The 19,557-nt window shown below is 39.7% G+C and overlaps 1 long non-coding RNA gene across 1 annotated transcript; it reads right to left on the reverse strand.

The window, feature by feature from the left end:
• Positions 1–372: 372 nt before the first annotated feature.
• Positions 373–14,831, reverse strand: LOC117951556. Its single transcript, XR_004658207.1, has 3 exons — positions 14,715–14,831; positions 433–438; positions 373–383 (listed from the first exon to the last, which is right to left on the reverse strand). It is a non-coding gene; the product is annotated as an uncharacterized LOC117951556 (long non-coding RNA).
• Between the last annotated feature and the right edge of the window lie 4,726 nt (positions 14,832–19,557).

Below are 19,557 nucleotides of genomic sequence, written 5' to 3' on the forward strand. Positions count from 1 at the left end.
CTTGATTAATTGTTAATGGTGAACAATGGGCAATCATGGTACATCCTGCATTTATTCATGAATTAAATCATCATGAGTCATGTGTTAGTTAATCATTACCTACCTACATGATGTGCTCCCTTGTTATAAAGTGTTACTGACTTTTTTAAAGCAAGGGATTCAGAATAATAAAAAAAAAAAACACATTCCAGTTCTCTTTTAGAGCATCCCAGGGACTGTCTTGTGATGTTCTTTGAATTCTTTCTCAATGTTCCCAAAGATGTTTATTGGGGTTGAGATCTTGTGACTGCTGACAGAAAGCCATGCGAGTACACACTTGTTGCTTTGCTTTGGACTTTAAATAAGCCTGTCAGAGTAAGATCTGATGCACGTTTAGCTTTCATCTTGCTAGCAACCCCCAACTCTATTTTAAATTGGGAGGTATTTTACAACATGTTTCTAGTAGGGCAGTGACAATTCTCTGATGTCAGTGGAGATGATCCTTGGTAAGTCTTTATATACTAAACATCGCTCTCCCATACTTCCATCCCTGTATTTGACTATAGGTCAAGTGCTGTAGCACTGACCTAAGGTTGAAACTTTGTAAACCGTTAAAGCTAGGTATTTGTTGGTCCATTTGGTCTGTTTGGTTTTGTTTCCATTGATTTGGATAATGGTCTTCTTTTGATGCACTAAGAGGGCCAGGCTGGTTTTGTATCATATTGTTCCAGCTTATAAAAGTTTGCGAAAATCACAAAAGAATATCATGTAAAGCCCTATAACAAATGTTGAAATTTGGCGCTCGGGAGAACAAGTTGGCTCCATTGCTCTCGAAAATGTTAAAAACAACTCCTAACCAAACTGAAACAATATCAGAAAAAACAATAACATGATGGATGGACATGGATCTGAACAATCTTACAATTTCAAATTTTTCTCTTTTCCTCTTCCCCTCATCATCATTATGTCTTCAGTTCTTATATTTGCACGTATCCATCCATAACTTTATCAATCCTCAGAGGTAAAACTAGTGTGGTCAGCTTTCAGAGAGGTCCCAGCAGACAAGATAAAAGACATGCTTACACTATAGTGACAGTAACACAAAAACTAACACATATTCAAAGAGGACATTAGAGTTAACCAGGAGCCTGTTTAGTCTAAATAACTGTGTAAAAACTGTGTAACACTTTGTAAAAACAGCTGATAAATTAATACTGTGCAAGAGGCAGATCGTTTATTCCGGCATCAATCACACTCTTTAATACAACATTAAAATGTAGCACTGCTAGCTGATTCTGCAGCATGAGCCATCACTTGACATATTCTGCACTATGCATATTTATTCATCATGCCTGGTCAACTACTACAGTGAAATATGATCCGCACCTTACTCATCTGTATATCTGTATATTTATTTACTGTTTACTTATTACAATTATTATTATGTCTATTTTTTTCTATTTATTAGAATACTTTTTGTATATTTTTCCTATGTCCTGATGTGTGTGAATTTTTCTTTTGAGCTGCTGTAACAGGGTAAATTCTCCAGCATGGGATTAATAAAGTCTATCTTATCTTCCATCCATCCATCTTTGTCCGCTTATCCGGTATCGGGTCACGGGGGCAGCAGCTCCAGCAGAGGACCCCAAACTTCCCTTCTTCTTCTCAAGCCACATCAACCAGCTCCGACTGGGGGATCCCGAGGCGTTTACAGGCCAGGTTGGAGATATAATCTCTCCACCTAGTCCTGGGTCTTCCCCGGAGGCCTCCTCCCAGCTGGACATGCCTAGAACACCTCCCTAGGGAGTCGCCCGGGAGGCATTTTTTACCAGATGCCCAAACCACCTCAACTGGCTCCTTTCAATGCAAACGAGCAGCGGCTCTATTCCGACCTCCTCATGGATGTGTGTGCTTCTCATCTAATCTCTAAGGGAGACGCCAACCAGGAAAGGACGCCTGAGGAAACCAATTTTGTACCCTTGATCTTATTCTTTTGGTCATGACCCAGCCTTCCTGACCATAAGTGAGGGTACGTACAAAAACTGACCTGTAGATCGAGAGCTTCGCTTTTGGCTCACCCCTTCTTTTTTTTTCACAATGGTGCGATAACTTGAATGTCATACCGCACCCGCTGCACAGATTCTCTGACCAATCTCCCGCTCCATTTTCCCCTCTGAAGATCTGATCTGTTGTTCCACGACCAGGACGAAATCCGCATTGTGCCTCTTGAACCAGATGTTCCCTGCCCTATTACCTACTAAGATGAGGTCAATAGCATCCCATCCATACTGTACACAGCTTGGATGGTTCCCCGGTTCCCCCTCGTGAGGTGGCGTACAGTTTACAGCACCTTGGTATCAACCGAAAGTCCTTCTCCATGTTTTCTGCGAAACTTCTCCACACCCGTGGCTTTGCCTCTTTTCACAGGTCCTTTGGTACCTTGCGACTGCCTCTGGATCGCTCCAGAATAGCATATCCCGGAAAGACTCCTTCTTCAGTTGGATAGCTTCCCTGACCACCGGTGTCCACCAGCGTGTTTGAGGGTTACCACCCCTTGAGGCACCTAAGGCCCTAAGACCACAGCTTCCCACGGCAACTTTGGCAATGGAAACTTTGAACATTTTCCACTCAGGTTCAATGCCCCCAGCCTCCACAGAGATGCACAAAAACTCTGCCGGAGGTGTGAGTTTAAAGTCTGTCAAACAGGGGCCTCCTTCAGACGTTCCCAACTTACCCGCACTACCTGTTTGGACTTACAAGGTCTGTCCAGAGTCTTCCTCCATCCCCTGACCCAACTCAGCATTAGATGGTGATCAGCTGACAGCCGCCCCTCTCTTCGCCCCTCTCTTCACCCGAGTGTCCGAAACATACGGCCTCAGATCAGATGAAACAATTATAAAATCGATCATTGACCTTTGGCCTAGGGTGCTCTGGTACTACGTACACTTATGAGCATCCCCATGTTTGAACATGGTGTTTGTTATAGACAACCCATGACTAGCACAGAGGTCCAACAACAGACAACCCCTCTGGTTTAAATCAGGGAGCCATTCTATCTGATCTAATCTAATCTTATCTTAATTAAACACCAAACAAAACTAAAGCACTTGGGAAAAAAAACATAAAATTGGTCATGACATACAAAATGAAAATTCGCAAATTATGTTTAAAACAAAACAAAAGTTTCTATAAAAATGCAAATATAATTAAAGAACCTTTTTTTTAATAAAATGAATTAATCAATTATAACTAAGCAAGTCCACATTGATTAGTACAACAGACCAGCAGAATAGTAGAAATTTGACTTGAAGTAAATCTTAAGTCACAGTAACTTACTTATATTCTTTGCAAGAACGATATGACTTAAAATAAAAATGTGACTTTTATAGTGATAAAAACCTCTTTCATAGTGTCCTAATTACAAAATACCCTCGGAGAAATCTCTAGTTAGAAGTAAACTATTCTGGGATTAGTGTTAGACACTGACAAAGCTGCTGGTATGTGGTTAATTGTGTGCATCAACGATCCACACTGAAAGCCATTTGTGCATTGAACTAAAACTCATAGAGTCATGCCTTCCTTTCATCTAGACATAATGGCAAGCCTTGTGCTGATAAACACCTTCCTCCGGGCCTTGCTAAGCAAAGCCTGTACATATATATATAGAGTGTTCACGCACTCTAAAATAAATTAAAAAATATATAAGCCTGTGTCTGTGTAAATCATGTATTATAAAGTGTACCGTAATGTGCTCACATGAAGGCTTTAAGGAAAATCACACGCACTAGTGATATGTCTTTACAAGCCGAAATCAACAGCAAGCTGCATCAGTGGTTCCAGGCAAGGTCAATAAACAAGTTCATTAGACACATCATCGCCCAAAAATGTTAAGAAAGACCAATATTAACTTGTCAGTAGTATTTTTGTTTATATCTATAGGAGAGATATGTGAACTACATTAATCATTTTATAAAGCAGTTGGAATGTTTGCTTACCCCGAGAGGAGCCTGTGTTCATAATTTGAGTATTTACCTCTATATTTACCTCTATATTATATATATATATATATATATATATATATATATATATATATATGTCTAAAGCTCCCCTTCTTATAAAGGAAACGCCAAAGTGCATGGCTGAGATGAGATGCTGGAAATGAATTTAATATTGTGGGGTCAAGATAATAAAGTAAGCAAAAACTGAATGAGATGCCAATAGTCTAGTATTTTGTTGCTAAATATAACTATTACAATAGAAAAAAGTAATTATAATAAGAGCTCACCCTACTCAATGGGCCGGAGGTAGGTTTGTCAGGTGAACCAATGAGAGGGCTGACCAATGGAATAGCAGAAACTGGGTGCTCTAATGTTCACAAACCAAGAATCATATCTGCATACAAGCACAAAGTTTTGGATGAAAATTGAGACAAATCTAGGCAGAGAAGGGTGTTGTGGGTAACTATAAGTCGCAGTGGCTTGGAGGAGCCAAAACGCACATGTCCCAAACCTCAACTATGCGCTATGCGGACTTTCCTTTCAATCAAGTTGATTGGTTGAGTCAATCTCTGTTGGGTGGTATGAACGTAGACAAAAAAACTAATGTAAGCGTGCTACATACAAGTATAACAGAAACCATGTGAATGTCTCTGAGCATGTTAGTCTACATGCAGCCCAGAGATGCATAACTTCAGTTTCAGTCAAATTTATTATATTATATATAATGTGAGTGCCACATGCTTGACGCTGAGAAGTGCATTTTGTTTTGGTTTTTTATTTGCAACGTCAACAATAGACCTTCAGTTCACAATTCTTTGTGAATATAAAATGAATATATGAATGTATAAAAGCAAAAGTGATGACTTCTTTTAAAACTTTTGTAGCCCAAAGAAATTGTCCTCGCCATAAAAGTTCTCCAGATAAAAATAAGATTTGTCACCATCAACTGCACACAGACTTGAAAATGGACATCTTACAAGTACAACCATCCATCTAGTGACAGAAGTTATCTACAAAACAAACAGCAACAGCTTAAAGCTAATAGCTATTTACTATATCACACACCTACCAACATAAATACACACTGGCACAACAATTGAAAATGATTTGTCTCATATCCTATAGGTGTTCCTCCCTCAATTTGTCATACAGCATCAAAGGCTCACCAGAAAATCTCTACCTGCTTTAAACACATGAGCTCACATGTACTTTTTGACGCCATCGTATCTAGTTACTCTCTCTGATTAAGCGATGCTCAGTCTCAATGAGCTGCAGCGGGCCTTCCAGTCATCGAGCAGCCCTGTGTGGGATGATAATGTGGAGTGAAATAACTGAGATTGAATATTGATCAGGTGGATGTGTACAGCCTTGGGGCACCTCAATATAATCACTTCCACACTTGTTCTGTCTCCTCCTGAGCGCAGCTGATGGAGTGATGACAGAGGATGCAACCATACTGCGTGAGGTGATTAGTCATAACTCAATGGACAGACAGACACACACACACACACACACACACACACACACACACACACACACACACACACACACACACAGTTAGATTAGGTTACATTCAAGTGCTGCTCCAGATGCATCGTAACTTAATTGTTTTGATCATCTATTTAAATGAAGGCGTGAAGTGTAGATTAAATAGCGGGGAAATGCTTGGGTGTACTGAAAATGAAATGAGTTAAATCCAGTTCCATCCACTGAATTCAGCCTTATTTTTTTGCAGAAAAAGTTTAATTGAACTGTGTCAGCAGACTTAAAAAAATGTGGTGCTCAGGCTGAAAAAGTGTGTCTGAGAGGCATATTGATTAGCTGCTCCTGGAGGAGAGGATCCTCCTCATCACAGTTCCTGGCAACACTTCCCAAAGGGTATCCATCTTAATGTGATATGACAACCCTAAGCCATATCAAAACTAAATCTGGACATCGATTTCGACATTCAATTTCGGTGCTGAAAAACACTTTTACGCTTTCATACGCACAGCCAGACGCTGGGGTGTTTGTCTTGCTGAGAGGGACTCCAACTGAGGCCGTACACAGTGCACGCTGGTGGCAAGGTCTACTGCCAATAAATACAGGTTGCTCAAAGTTTCTTGCTGTTGTTTTGTATTCTATTTTTATTAACCTTACATACACATACACACACAAACACATGTGCACACCTACATGCATACATATATATATACACACACACACACACACTACATTCATACTGTACATTCAATATCTAAAATTAAAAGTACCTTTTAAAGCAATAAACCTTTTAGAACACAATAATGCAACTTCTATTTGTTCTCAATAGCAAATTGAGGATACGTGATTAGCATTTTTAATGTTCACTTAAGCAAGTTAATCTGCATAGAGAATCACTAAGTAGTGGTGGTTGCAGTGGGCTTGCCAGAGAACATAATGTTCTTGTCATGGCGCTTAACAGGCAGAATATGGTTTAAGATATTGGCTCAGGCAATAAAAGGCCAAAGGACGAGAGTTTTGGCAGCAAAAACCAGTAGACCAGTTTAATAGGTGGGCTCGGCTGCGCACAAATCTGCTCTGAAGTTTAAAGAAATACGGCCAACAGTAATGACAAGCCCAAGGCTGGTGTGCTCACTCACGCGGTGTACAGTACATCATTTAGTATACAGATTGATAACGACACATCATTCAAACAGTCTTAGCAAGGCAAACTTTTGTTTAGAGAGTTACTATTAAATGGCCTGGTTGGCCGATGCATTTTGTGATGCTATTGATTGGATTTTAACAAGGTTCAACAAGTTTAGTCAGTCAGAGAAAACTGCCAGCACTTGTAAAGTTTACAAATGACATCACATGTAGGTTAAGAGCTTCAGGGTTATTGGAGAACACTGTTTGTACTGTATATTTTTGTTTACTTATATGCGGCTTTCTGGTGTCTGCTCAAATAAAAGAATAAAGAAATAAATAGAATTTTAAGGATTCACAGATTCAAAGTTTTACCTGTCACACAAAAAATATGTGCAGGTACTCATAGGGCTGTGCTAGAACACAATGGTGGCAATGAATAAGAATTATTAGGATACAAGTTAAGAATGTACAATGAAGAATCTATTTTGCCCTGTGTGTAGGTGAGCTGTACAATTTTTTTGTATATAAAAACATAAAATGTACATTATGTCACAATGGTAGGGCAAACTTTACAATACTATTTTATTTTACTTACAGTACTCTACTGCATACATTCAAACAAAGGGTAAGTTGAAGTTGACGCCTGATATTAAAAAAAATATATGTATCACAAAGTCTATTTAGTGGCTGCTTTCAACCATGTCACATATGTTCAAATTTCTTCTTTTTCCCCTCTCATATAATATAATATGGTTGAAAGCTCCAGAACAGCCAATACATGGAACTTGGGGTGACTTTTTTTTCTCAGATGATTAATGAATCTTTAATTGTGCTATAACTTGCAAATATGTAAGGTACATGCATTGTCAACATCAGGACAGTCTTTGAAGGAGTAACAGAGCGGTTGAGCACATGTTCACGTAAATGTGTTTGCTACATGTGCTTCTTCTTCCCCCTCTACCATTCCTGACAACTACAAAGGTCCCTTTCAACAAGGTTGCCAGCGCGTTTGGGCGTCCATCCCACACAGCAAAAGAGTGACTCAGTTTATGTAGCTCTCAGCGACAGGATAAATCCATGGCTTCACTTAAACCATACTAAAAAAAAAAAGAAAAAAAAGTGATTAACATGCTTTGTAGTAACATATATTAAGGTGGGAGGTAAACAAAGTCGGAGATATTGAGAAATCTGTTTCTCATTAATTTTTTTTGTTAATCTTGATCGCTATAAATATGCGAGTACTTGCGTTTAAAAAACACGACCTGAATCGGTGCAGGCAACACTGAGTAGCTGCAGCTACGTGTACAAGCTTCCACTGAGCTAAAACAGCAGTTAACAGGGCAAGTTTTAGAGTGCCTCTATCCCTCTTAACAGACACACAATGCAATTAATGTGTTTGTAAAACATGAACAAGGCCCTTACGTAACATCGAGATGCGTTTTCAACTCAGACATTGTTTTAATTCTCCTACCCTGTCTTGATCTTGCCGGTGGGTAACTTTCTGCCTGGTTAGCTGCTAGAGCTAGCTGTTAGCTGCTATTGATAAGTGTTTTCAGCCACGCTTTTGTGAAAATCATAACGCAGCAGTTCCGTGTGTGTTTGTAGCTCATCCATTTTGAGTATGATCATTCTATTTCGTGTTGGCGAGTAGGAAGCTTGGCAGTGTTGATATGTGTGGTAGATTCCGTAGCCGGGCAGGCAGCCTTCGTCCCCGCTGTGGTAGGTTAGCCAGAGTGGCTAGGATGGCGGTAGGTGGGCAGAGTCAGACATTGTATGATTCCAGAGCTGATTATTTATTTCCAGTGGTCTGCAGTCAATAGATAATTAAATAATCAAAACTTACAACAATTACATATTCAAAAAATACACTAGCGCTAACAACAGGCATGTGATCCTAGCAGCACAGCCTCACCTCCCTGTTTCCCCGGGAGCACAGATCCTTCCATTTATATAGGGTTGTCAATTGCCACCCCTGTGCTTAAGTCCATCTCATCCTAAAGCAGGTTGATCTACTCCATAACAGTAATACCTTACAATCTCTTAACCTATGGAACTTTGTTACCAATTCCCTCCTATCTTACTGACTGCAAAACAGGTCAGGGTTATTCATGCCTTTTTTATATAATAACCAATTTACTGGTTTACCAATTAACCTTTACTAATGAACTGTATGGGACAAGTGGTGAGCAAACCCACTTCGTCACACACCCTCCCCCTTAAAGCCGTTACTCCTCAGAGTCACGGGATAGAAAGTCATCAATGACATTCTTCTGTCCTGTCTGTAATTCTAGCATTAGTGTCCTTCATTTTGTGGATCCATTGCAAAGCACTATGGTCCGTCCCAAGAACAAACTCTTTGCCAATGCGGTAATATTTCAAGGTATCTAAAGCCCATTTAATAGCTAGAGCTTCCTTTTCAATCGTTGAGTACCTCTTTTCCCTTGGGAAGAGTTTTCGGCTGATATACTGAACAGGCAACTGGTTTCCATTTTCACCTTCCAGTAACACAGCTCCGAGACCTACTCCAGAAGCATCCGTCTGCACAGTAAAGGGAAGAGTGAAATCTGGGCATTGCAAAAAAGGTTCCTTACATAGACAGTTTTTCAAGTCTTTGAAAGCCTTCTTCCTTTCTTGAGTCCATTTAACCTTTACAGGGCTGGCTTTGCCAGTCATGTCAGTTAGTACAGCAGATCTTGATGAAAGGTTAGGGATAAGTCTGCGGTAACAGCCAACTAACCCCAAGACTGACCTTGTGGACAATGTCTAAAAGGCTTCATTACCGTGTACCTCACGTTATGGCTCCGTAGCAGACGTTTTTGTAAAAATAGGCGATTGTGTCATAACCACGCGATTTGCTGTCGCATAGTCGACAAATCACTGTATTGCCAGGAGAAGCTCACAGACAGTTTTACCTTACATCAGCTGTTTAGGTTTAATTACTAACGTTAACTAGCATGTTAGTTAGCAGTAATTAACCTACGTCGTTAAGCTCAGTTGGAGGCTGGTCAGTAACGCCTAGCCATTACCGGAAAAGTGCTTCTATTTTCCTTCACTGGTCTCTGTCCAGAACAGCGGGATCGGTTGGTCCATTTCTTTAACTGTCTATGGATGCAACAGGCAGAAGAAGCAGCTGCTCCTAGCACATGTAGCCTGTTCCCATGTAGTTATATAGTTACTGATATGGTGATAACCACTACAGTGCTCAATTACCTATTTTTGAGGAGGAAAAAAACTACAATTTGTCACTGCAAAGGCACGGAGGACACCCACCACACCACCGGCCGCTCGGGGAATTGTTTTTGGCTGCGGGAGGCGAGGAAGGCGGGGACGAAGGCTGCCTGCCCCGATAAGGAAACATCTACAAACATAGTAATTGCATTGTGGATCTGTTAAGAGGCACAAAGGCACTCTAAAACTTGCCCCTTTAACTGCAGTTTTAGCTCAGTAGCTGCAGATGCTCCGTGTTGCCTGCACAGATTCAGGTCGTTTTAATTTTTGTACTCGCATTTTTATAGCGATCAATATTAAAATAAAAATTTGCAGGAGTTCTCCTTTAAGTAGAACTTGTTGGCAGCTGCATATGTAATGTAGCCTTGCCTTGGGGATATATAGAGGAATTTGAAATGACGTTATTATGAGCATAATGCTGTTCGGATAGGATTCCATGGTTCATGCTAAATCAAGCTTAAAGTCTTTGGTACAGGAATTCTTATTGCCATTAGTTGATCCCTTCATGGGGAAGTTTGACATGATTAATATTCTTGAAAGGCAGCTGTTAACTTGCTAATTAATACTATTCAGGGCCTTTAAAAAGCCTCACTTTTATACATTAATTACTTAATATTTATAAAGAGAAATAAGACTTAGTTCAGGCGCTCAGGGGGAACCTCTTAATTAGTGTTTGGGGAAGAACGCGCTTTAGGCCTCACAGAGCTCTACAGTGAGAGGTCTCAAAGGAGGTATAGTATGTGTTTGTAAACCAGGTAATGTGATACAACTTCCTCTAGCTCTAAGATCACGTGCAGACACACACATTGGATTATCTTACTTTCAGGGATGAACTGATCTGACTTTCCCCAAAATCCATTATGACACCTTACATATAGTTATATATAAGGCAATATTATGTGCCAGGGATTGTTGTGGCACTAAAAATTAAGCAGACGACATGAGGTGACTGAAAGAAAAGCAGAAAGATAGAATGCTTTATTGACACTGATTAAGAAACTGTATTTAATGTAACCACATCTGGCACAAATCTGGCCTTACTAAAGCTTGGTAACTATTGGACATTTTATTGCTAAGCTTTAGATGAGAAAATCAAAACTACTCTCTTATCTGTAAATGGTTAGCTCAGCTTAGTTTAGCTTAGCATGGAAAATGGGAAAAACATTCTATGTTTCAACACAGCCAAGCTAGCTTGGCTGTGTTGAAACATAGTTAAACAACACTATGTCTACAGTACATGCAAGCGGCTCTGTGAGGCTGTACTTATTGGCCCAACCAATAAGTGCTAAGAATGCTAGCATTTGCTACATTACAGTAAACACAAAGTACAGAGTGCAAAACTACCTGAAAGTCAGAATATCTTATCAGATGGAGTCTTGTTATCACCATGAGACTCTCAAATAAGCAGGCAGAGCAATTCTTTTAAGGACTTTACATCAACTTATTCAGTGTAGGCTGACCTTAACCATACAAACCAGACAAATACAACTTTCAACTATGTCCAACTTAAACAATCCTTGAGCCTCAACTTTAGTTTAAATGAAAACAGAAACATGCAACTTTACTGAACTACTGAAAACAATTTGTCCACACAACAACCCACTACCTGGTTTATATGTAAAACTGTGTCCCCACAGTGGCTTAGTTCAGAACCAGACACACACACACACACACACACACACACACACACACACACACACACACATGCACACACATACATCCTACTCTTCTGTGCACCTTGAAAGCACTATAAATATATATAGCCCAGATAAATATTCCAGCTAAAAATGGCTGACATGCAATTAGCTCTTGTGTGATTCTGTCTTTAAAGCAGAGCCACTTGGGTGAATTATGGTTGGCCTGAGAAGCTCTATCCTTCCCTTTAACCCCTCGGCCTACTCCTGTGACTGAGGTGCCAGCAGATTAAGAGCAGTGCTGTGAGTTTTTTGCTTTGGTCGCAATCCTACTGCCGATTAATTAAATTGGGCTCTGATTCAATCCCTGTTTCTCAGGTAATTAAAGAAACTCATTCAATTACATCATCAACCAATCAAGTCTGGTAGACCACAACCAATGCCACACAGCTCAGAATTAATGACATTGATGTCAATTTGTCTTGTTTAGGAGGCCAGCACCTGTAAAGTTGTGGATCATGTGGAGTCAAAACTCAAGGATAAAAAATGAGGAAGGAGCCCACGACTTCAAAGATTAAACATGTTTTCCCCCAATACAGTATTTCTAGCAACTTCTGTATGTCAATAACCCCTCGTACCGCTCCATATCTACCCTCTCTCAAAGAATGCCTTCAACACCACATGAAAAGGCGAGGAGCTGAGTACTGTCATGTGATGTCTGTTTCTCCAAGTTAGCTGACGCAGATGTGACGTCTCCTGCTACTGAATGGGCGCCTTTGACCGCTTGGCGGGGATAGTTTGCTCCACAGAGCGTTTCAATAAAATCAATTGCTGTCCACGCCACAGTCCTATCTGGAGGCAGCCATGGTCCTTCCCTCGTGGAGAACCAGCTTTCCCCACTGCCTCTTAATGTGTTGGTGTTTCTAGTTGACTGATGCTTGTTAAGATCATTCTGTGCATCTGAGTTTCAGCCTATTACTCCAAAATTGTGGGTTTGCTGAGCTGCTGTAACCATATTTGTGTTAAGATCTGTCTGGTTAATTAGGGTTTTATTGATAAAGACAGGAGTTTCCTAAATATTGCACGTGAGATTGTTTCCACCATTGATTGTATTTATATTGCCGACAACTTTTCTTTTGCATGCATTTATCATACTCAACCTGAACTGTAGAAAGAAAGAATCAAATTTGTCCCCACTATTTAACATTATATGCAGTGTTGTTAAAGCGGATTTATCTTGACTTCTCCAGTCTAATTCAGCTTGAGCTCAGAGTAACACACTTTCAGGAAGTGAGGCTTTTTTATTCTCCGAGCATCAAATAGAGGCCAGCCAGCCACTCCTTTAAGATTGCAAACTCTGGCTCCACCATGCTCTTTAATTGGCTAATTACAAACTGTTTGGCTCTAGCTTAGCTGCTCAGCCAAGGATTAATACAACATGGTGAAATCCTGAACACAAATGTAGGGGCTATTAGGCTACGGACTGAGTCAGATTCTTCAGGGCTGCAAGGATCCGCAACTGGCCTCCCTGCAGTAGTTCGCATGATCCGTCAATCTCCCTAATAAGTCTGTGGAGTAAACAAACTCAACAGACTTTGCATTTTAAAAGAGAGCAAGGCTTAAAGCAACACTAGAGAACTTTTTAACCAATTTCTACCATGGACTCAAAAAACATTTGTTTTAGAAAAAATGCCTTTGTTACTTTGTTTCAAGACATTCTAGTGTTGTATAGAAATCCTGCAAGACGACAGCTCGATTTGTGCCAGTTCTGATTAATATTCAACAAGCTAAGCTGCTTGACTCTGATTGAATAATAGCTAGCCAATGAGAGCCTGGCTATCACTCTCCTTTACCCAGCGCAGCTGGGCGAGCTCATGCATAGTAATTAGCACAGGCAACATGACGTCAGACTGGCCATCTTTAGTAAGTTACATGATTTCTCCTACTATTTATTTTCTGTGGCAAGAGCTGACAGAGGAGGTAGCAGTTCCTTTTCATATTCACAACACTTCACCAGATCAGGTAGCAGATCTTTAGTTCGAAAGAGACATCATGAGACAGTTCCACTTATAAACTGTAGGAGGACCGAAGCGGGAAAAGTTCTCTAGAGTTGCTTTAAGCCTACCCTGTTCGGACCAGACTCTCGTACATTTCATTTGCACAGAGTCTGGCCTCTCTCCATTGACAGCACTGCGGACAGATTTGAAAGCCTTTTGCGTCTATTCTCGAGGACCTGTAACTGAGTTAAAAACTGAATTAGACAACGCGACAAGCAACAAGACCAACGTATAATAAATATATAACTGAGTCCCTTAAGACTCTCCAGCAGTGTTCTGACAAGAACTAAGAAAAGAGATTGTATTTCTCCTGTATTAGCTTCTCTGCATTGGCTTCTTGTAAAATCCAGGATTGAATTTAAAATCTTTCTCCTGACCTACAAAGCTCTAAATGGTCAAGCACCATGTTATCTTGAAGAGCTTTTAGTGCCTTATTGTCCCACTAGAGCACTATGCTCCCAGAATTCAAGGTTACTTATGGTTCCTAGATTATCTAAAAGTAGAAAGGGAGCCAAAGCCTTCACCTATCAGACTCCTCTACTGTGGAATCAGCTTCCGGTCTGAGTTGGGGACGCAGACAAACTTAAAACTCTTGGATCCGGGAGGCTCCAAAATCATGGTTGCAGCTGTTCAATCTGCTACACGTCCTGTGATGCCCCGTCACATCCTGCAACGCTCTGTGGTGGCCTGCTACACTCTGCTGTGCCCTGCTATGCCATGAATTACTAGAAACAACTATTTTTTTATATTTGAATCACTGTTCCATTATCTTTTACGGCCACTGTTATTGCCACTCTTCATTTCAAGCCCAACCGGCCCGTCAGACACCGCCTCTTAAGAGCCTGTGTCTGTCCAAGGTTTCTTCCTTAAAGGAAGTTTTTCCTTGCCACTGTCATACTGTTGCTTGCTCTGGAGGGAAGTACTAGAACTGTTGGGTCCTTGTAAATTATGTGGTCTAGTGTGGTCTAGATGTACTCTATCTGTAAAGTGTCTTGAGATAACTCGTTATGAATTGATACTAGTAATAAAATTGAATTGAATTATAATAATGGAGTGGCTTTTCCAAGATAAAAAGAGCAAGGATTATAAAAAGGGATATATTAAACTCTCAAACCTTTGTTGCTTCTCTCCTACGCTGTAAAACATCGCCTCACGCTATTAATCTCATACAATTTACAAAATAATGGTAGCACTGATACTTGATGTACGGGAACCTGATAGCTGATGTTAGCAATGAAATGGTACAAAATAACGTAAAACTATTATTACACTAGTAGGGACACTCACGGACAAAGTCGTCGCTAATTTCGGGTTCGGCCATGGTAGGAGTTAAAAATTCAGTTGGTTGTAATACACAATTTTACCGCTAGATGGGAGAAATTCTTACACAATGTAGCTGTAACTTCCTTGAAGGCGGGTACCCTGTTGATGTTTAAAACTAATGGATCTATCCAGAACCACTCTGGATCTGCCATAACCAATCGCATGGTTGGCACGTCGGATTAGCTTCGCTAGCGTTCGCCTTAGCCAACTCCTTCACCACTAATGGAGTGAGCTGGAAAATCTAACTTTTTCCCCGAACTCCATGGGGCGGAGGGCCACACACATCATGGCCACCAACAAAACTCAGCAAAGATTGTTCTGGCTTAGACTTTAACTTCTGGATATTCGGCAGGGTTACCCCAACGGACCAAATGGCTTCGCTCGCATCTTTCAACTTACAACTCAAACTAGCGCACAACCTCAACATTAAATGCAGTAGCGTGCTTTGTGCTCTCCTGCAACTTGTAGCAGAACATAACAAGAAAGCTCCAGCAGCAGTGTGGCCTTGCAGATCTGTGATAGTCTTTTTAACTTTACTTATTACAGAATGGATCATGTATTGTTCAGTGATATCACTTAACTTTATCCTTTTAATATTAAGCGGTCTGGTTTTCAATGATGAACTGCTGTTTGAATGTATGAAATTTGATTTGATTGAATTTACTGTTCATGATGTTTCCTGTGCAGATAACGCATAGCCTGTTACTGGACAGATAGCACTTATGGTAGCAGCTGCGTTAAATCAAATCAAAAAGGAGGAATCTCTGCTGCAGTAGCTGTCTTTGTGGCCATGAAGCAGTGTGCTTTATGTAAACACGTACAAACCTGCATTTATGAATTTTCAAGGACGGCTAGATTTACAAATGATCATTCACTGCCATTCTCTATGGCCAGAAACTGGAACATAAAGGACATAAGAGCACTGAAGCATGTGTAATAATTCCTCTGTTCATTGTCAAGTAAACGGCTCCAGTTTGTGCATCCTGCTCGAGTGTCTTTGAGTTGCATGGTAAAAGACTATGTCAATAGTCTCTGAAGTTGACGGATACAAGTTACTCCTAGTCTTTGATCTCAACATCAAGGCAGCACTGCAACAGCAGGTAACTGAATTGATTTCTATAGCTTCCAGGTGCTGTCCAAAAGCCACAAATAGCAACAATATCATGCTCACTCTAATTTCCTGTTTTCTTTACGAGTTTCCTTTTTGCTGCCGTACAGGATTAAAAGATGAAGTCAGAGCCTAAGTGTTCAAGTGTCTGAGCTCACTGTCACTGTTTGTCTCCCTCTATTGGCTGACTCATCCATCAAATGATAAATAAAAGCATTTTCTAATCACAGAAACCCTAAAAACAACAGTGTAACTGGGACAATCAGTGCAGCGTTCATTCTTCGGTGTCTAACAGCACATAGTTGATGGACTAGTTTGCTGGAGGAATTATTCAGATCATTTGTAAAAGCCAGAAAATAAATTGTAAAACTATTTGAGTAAAACCAGCATGGCTATCTATTATCAGCACAATCTACTTAAAGTATCACAAGTAAAAGCATTCATGCAGATATATTATTAAACACATAATTCATATTACTGCAGTATTTAGAGGCAGTTACATGTAAGCAACATTTTAATTTAGTAGTTTGAGGTGGCACCAATTTTATATATATATATATATAGAGGAAGTTTTCTGAAACAAATCACCTTTTATAAGTTGATCATAAGAAATATTTGTATCTGTAAATTGATCAGTAACTACACATCAAATACAGTAAAAGTAGTAAAGGTATACATTAGTAAAAATATTTAGGTACAATGGGGTCAAAAATGTAAATGCAGCACTTGCATAAATGTGATGACTGTCCATGACTGCTTGAGTTAAAAAAAGAGAGAAAAACACTCCTGTTGTCATAAATCCTTTAATATATGAAAGAGGCATATTTTAACACAATGTACAGTGTAACAGACAATGTCCCACAGTTGTCATATACATTTCTTTACAAGGCTACCCATCCAAGTGGACAGGTCTAAACTGAGAGAATGGACAGATAACATGGTTTTGTTTGTTGTATACTGAAATCGAGACAACTAAAAAGTGTACTTACAGACTGTAAGTAAAATGGAGAAAGCTGTTCTTGTAGCCCATCTGAATAAATGGATATTCATAGTGGTTTCTGTGTGGCTAAAAGATCATTAAATACTATAACTGTAAACCCATCTTCAACTTAAAATGCTTTTTTTCCCCCAGTCAGATTGCACTTGCGTCTTCTTGTTTAAATCATTACCTGGTATGGAAATATCAGTACTAACAACTGTGATATTGCTGTTAATATTCTCACAGCAATTATGCTGCTCCTCTGTGCTCTGATTAGACCAGCGGCTGCACACGACAAAGACTGTGAATAGGGCTGTACCGAATATAATATTTTTAGATTCAAAGCTTCTATTCAGGTTTTTTTGCTCTACAAATGTCTCATGTGCTGCAAGAAATAACAGAAATAATTACATTAGCAGATGTAAAAGCTTGAACAGAATCACAAGATAGTGACAATGACTTTGCAAGGATTTTGCAAGGATTTCTATTAAAGTAAAAAGGTTTTATATCAAAGAATTATCAAAACCTTGACAAAAGTGAAAATTGTAATGATCTTCATCATCCACATTGTTTAAAGCTACTGAATAAGAGATTGAGAAACAATCTCCAAAACATTGTTTAACTAGTTGTTTCTGCTTCTATTCTTTGTGATTGCATATAAGGTCTGCACACACACCTGCAAAAAATGGAATGCTCATCTGCTGTCATGCTCACTTGAGCAAATTAAAAAAATATATATATGAAAAACCAGAATGACATCTAGAAGTAAAGACCCTAAAGACAACACTTTGTCACATTCCTAAGATTCACTTGTCTTGTGCATTGCCCTGTACAAGAATGTCTGACTGAGCATGGAGCAGTAGGTCCGTGCTGATACAGACTTATACATCCTTGAGAATGATTTAACTGCCCACTGGAACACCAGAGAAATTAAGAAGACGTTTTGTAATGCTAAACCATTACAATAAAGGACAAAGCATAATTAGCATTGTTTTCTCCCTCCTCCTTCCCCCTGCATAAATACAGGAATACAAAACCAGATTCACCAAGAGCTGTTATAAACAAACATACTCCAGAAAGTCACCTTTGTAGAGTATATATATATTAAAGCCACACTGCTATAACAGATTAGTATGGAATTATTGTCCTTATTACCATGGTTACTGTCTGATTATTGGCATAAGGATCCAGACACAATGGGGGCTGCAGAGATAGAGCAGGAGTGTGTTTTGTTTAAGAGCTGTAGATCTGTACTGCAGCAGAACTGACACCCGTGGCATCCATCTGCCTTCAGCCAGAGCCTCAGAATCACTCAAAAGGCCGCGGACCACCATTTCATCATGTACAACACCGAATCTTCTCGCACGCATACGCAAAAGGGCTTTGTGTTTTTTTATGAGGGGGAAAGGGAGCAAACACGTCCACTTGGGTGATTTAAGAAAAATGTTAAACTTCAAAAATTTGTTGAACTAATTTATCACACATTATTTGTTTCAACCCACTTCTCAAAAGATTAAGCTAGAAACGTATGGAGAGAAAATAAACACTGGTTTCATCCTGATCTTCTAGGCTTGAGTGGGACAGATTGATATACAACAGTTTGTTGTTCCAAATGTGTGTTTGTGCAGTCAAAGATTGCACAAACACATATTTGGAATAAACAGAGAGAAACATTGTTACATCAGGAAGCTTTAAGTTGTGTTTTATTCTGTAAATGTATGATCTGAAAGCTGTCTGAAAAAATGTCTGTTTTCTCACATTGCTTGAGGCTCTAACTTACTGAGTAAACATACAGCACTGAAAAGAATGAGCCTTAACTATGGAAACCCATCCATTTCAACAGGTAGAATCAATAAGACTGACTTCAGTCACTCCAGAACAGATGCATTGTGCTCCTCCTCTGGATCTATTTGACTTGCAAATTCATGACACCTAAATTCAAATGATTGTGTTGAGTTTGTTTTTTTTCAAAACAAACCCTGCGTTAAAAATACATAACAATGACAGGGTTTGAAACAGGTGCAGTCAGATCAGGTAGTGTTTTGCAGAGGGAGCATGTGGGTGAAAGCAACATGCGACATGTATGCACACCAGATGATCGTTGGTGCCGATACTGAACGAGCTCCATAAATAGCCAACATATATCTATATTCTACAGACAGACTCAGTGAAGCAGGAACAGCTTTGGTGTACTGCTCACAGCAGTATGCTACTCATCTTTTAACTTATGTGTATTGCAATTCAAGAAATTGTTTTTTTTTTGCACTGAGTGTGTCTGTAAAGCCCACCCAGATCATGCCAATGCTGTGTATCTGAATGATACTGCTACAACCAGAAACATCTGTAGTGGTCAAATGCAGACAGAAATGTACAAAAGTATCAATGGGAGCCAGTCATATGATCCGAAACTACATTGTGTCGCGAAGATCATGAAGGAAGATGAAAAGCGGTAAGGGTGACTTATAAAAGAATCCAAAAGGATATTTTTGATTATTTAAAGGTCCCATGACACAATGTTCTTTGGATGCTTTTATAAAAGCCTTAGTGGTCCCCTAATACCATCTCTGAAGTCTCTTTCCCAAAATTCAGCCTTGGTGCAGAATTACAGCCACTAGAGCCAGTCCCACAATGAGCTTTCCTT

The sequence above is a fragment of the Etheostoma cragini genome, chromosome 10 (genome assembly GCF_013103735.1).
Source record: "Etheostoma cragini isolate CJK2018 chromosome 10, CSU_Ecrag_1.0, whole genome shotgun sequence".
NCBI classification, from domain to species: domain Eukaryota; kingdom Metazoa; phylum Chordata; class Actinopteri; order Perciformes; family Percidae; genus Etheostoma; species Etheostoma cragini.